Below are 2,938 nucleotides of genomic sequence, written 5' to 3'. Positions count from 1 at the left end.
ACAGCTCTGGCTATCCCCAGCGGCCCTTCTGAAGCATCCCGGTAGAGAGGTGAACTGATTTTGTCAAAGTCATCTAGGCTGGGGAGGAATTCAGCAGACCCCAGAGTCAACTGGTCTCTCATACTCAGCCCAGTATTCTGTTCATTGCACCATGTCATATTGAATACCGATCTGACAACCCACAAAGCTAGGATACAGAACTTCTGGCCTGAAGATGTAAATGTGGTGCTGGTATTGTAAAGTTATGGGATAGCTAGTCAATAAACATTTTTTTTTTTTTTTCCTGTTATATTCCGAGGAGCAAAGATGAAACCTGGGTAGCTGAGGTTTCTTTCAGACCTGATTCTAGGGACATTGAAAGGACAAAGAGTTCACTTTGCTGGATGGAAATTCTGCTGCTTAAGTCCTTCCATGTGATATTGATTCTCTATTTTCTTGCACCTGTATCTTTATTTTTAAAATTCACGGTACATACAAAGAAGTTTGTACAATATCTACATACAGTTTAATGATAAAAATATGGATATCTTGGATGTCTCCCCAACCTTGCTTAAGAAAGAGAATATTTGTGCTCACTTCAGCAGCACATATACTAAAATTGAAATGATACAGAAAAGGTTAGCATGGCCCCTGCACAAGGATGATATGCAAATTCATAAATCGTTCCATAGTTTTTTACTACTGTATTTGTTACCAGAAGTGGTTCTATATATGCTTCTGAAAAAAAAATCTGGAAATTCCTAATGTCCTGAGTATTAATAATAAAGTTTAAAAATGCTTTTATATTTATATATGCAGAAAGAATGAGGATATTTCCAATACTGTTGAGTCTCTCATACGTGCCCTGCTCCTAGTCAATCTCCCTTTCTCCCAGTCACCAGTCTGAATCTCGTGTATTTGCTTGCTTTCTACTCTAGTTTTACTACCATATATGCATCTCTAAGGGGCTTCCCAGATGATGTTAGAAATAAAGAACCTGCCTGCCAATGCAGGAGATATAAGAGATGAGGGTTTGATCCCTGGGTCAGGAAGATCCCCTGGAGGAGGGCATGGCAACCCACTCCAGTATTCTTGCCTGGAGAATACCATGGACAGAGGAGCCTGGTGGGCTATACAGTTCATAGGGTCACAAAGGGTTAGACATGACTGAAGAGACTTAGCACGCATGCCCAGCATGCGTCTCTAATCAATGTATTATCTATTTTTGTCTGTGTTTAATGTTATAGAAATGGAATCATTTCTCATCTTTCTTCTTTTGCCCAGCATCATGCTCCAGAACATTTCTCTCATTGCCGAAAGCCGTGTCTATTATCTCTAGATATTTATCCCTGAAGTTGGGTAGAGATTAACCCAGGATGTTAGTTATTGGTATTTACTGTTGTGTAATGTTTTACCGTCTGAATAACCACCATGGATTTATTCATATTACAGTTGCTGGATATTTGGTATATTTCTAAATTTTGCTTCTATAAAATGCTTCTGGGAATATTGTACCTTTTCTCTTCTGGAATTGCTGCTCTAGGATATACACTCAGGAGTAGACATGTTGGGTGAAGGGTGGAAGCATTTTGACATGTTACCAGGTAAGAACTAATAACTTCACTCTCTTCTCCCTCCTGCCCTCCTTCCTCCCTTCTTTCCTTCTTCTCTTCCCCTTCCTCTTCTTCTCTTCTCTCCCTTTCTTATCATTGGACCTTAGGTGTTTAAACTGGATTAAACACAATTTTTGGCTCATGACACACTCTCATCATTGGACCATACAAGTTCTTCTATTTATCTATATATTCATCCATTCATCTATCTAATCATCCATTCATCTATTTACCTATTAAAAACATACCATCTTGGATAAGGAAATGGCAACCCATTCCAGTATTCTTACCAGAAGAATCTCATGGACAGAGGAGCCTGGTGGGCTGCAGTCCATGGGGTCACAAAGAGTTGGACATGACTGAGCATCTGAGCATTAGAAAATAAAAAAGTCTAGCTGATTCATTTTGCTGTGTAATAGAAATCAATACAACATTGTAAACCAACTATACTCCAATAAAAAATAAAAGATTTTCACAAATGCTGGTCGGGGCCCTTGCTAAGAGGAGACTCTGCCTTGGGCCTGCCGGTGTAATAAACTGCACTACACTTAAACAAAAAAAAAAAAAAAAAAAAGAAGTGGAAAAAATGAGATAACAAAGGAATATGTATACTATGATTCAGTTTTTTAAAAAATAAAATGTGTGTGAGTAGATACGTACACAAAGGAAAAAAAAACCCAGTTATACACAAATAAAGAAAAAAAGCTCACTTTCACATGGAAGTTAAATAATGTGTGATTTTTTTTCCTTTGTGCATATCCATAGTTTTCTAAACTGTCTTTTCTTCTACTTTCTACCATAACTTTTGTAATTAAAAAAATAATAAATGTTGATGCTTGAAGGAAAAAAAAAACAAACAAAAAATTACCATCTGACCAATAGGCAGATGTTTACCAATTACTTAGCAATTGCTTGTATCCTCTTCTCTATCCTGTTCTTTTGCTTCCCCTGCAGAGGTAGCCACTATGCTGAATTTTGAACTGTAATATATATATATATGTATATAACTTTTCTATATATATATATATTTTTTTTTTTTTTTTTTACTTTTTAGGAAAAGTTATTTTTGGGTACCCATACACCGTGATATAGTACCAATCGTGGTATAGAAAATTACCCCAAATGTTAGTATCTTAAAACAACAATTATCATTTATTATCTCAGAATTACTGTGGGTCAGGAATTCAGAGAGGTCACATCTGGGTGGCTCATCTCTGCTCCATGAAGTTTTCTGTGATCTCAGCTGGAAGACTCAAATCCCGGGGGGGGGCTGGAATCATCTGAAGGCTTGACGGGGCCTATAGGACCCACTGCTAAGGTGCTCCCCACCATGGCTAGCCATGGGG

General features: G+C 37.6%; 1 non-coding gene across 1 annotated transcript; it reads left to right on the top strand.

The window, feature by feature from the left end:
* The first annotated feature begins 568 nt into the window (after positions 1-568).
* LOC122684031 lies at positions 569-675 on the top strand. The gene has a single exon (XR_006337926.1). It is a non-coding gene; the product is annotated as a U6 spliceosomal RNA (small nuclear RNA).
* Positions 676-2,938: the final 2,263 nt, after the last annotated feature.

Source organism: Cervus elaphus, chromosome 25 (assembly GCF_910594005.1).
Source record: "Cervus elaphus chromosome 25, mCerEla1.1, whole genome shotgun sequence".
Lineage (NCBI taxonomy): Eukaryota > Metazoa > Chordata > Mammalia > Artiodactyla > Cervidae > Cervus > Cervus elaphus.
This window is presented reverse-complemented; position numbering and strand designations above follow the sequence as displayed.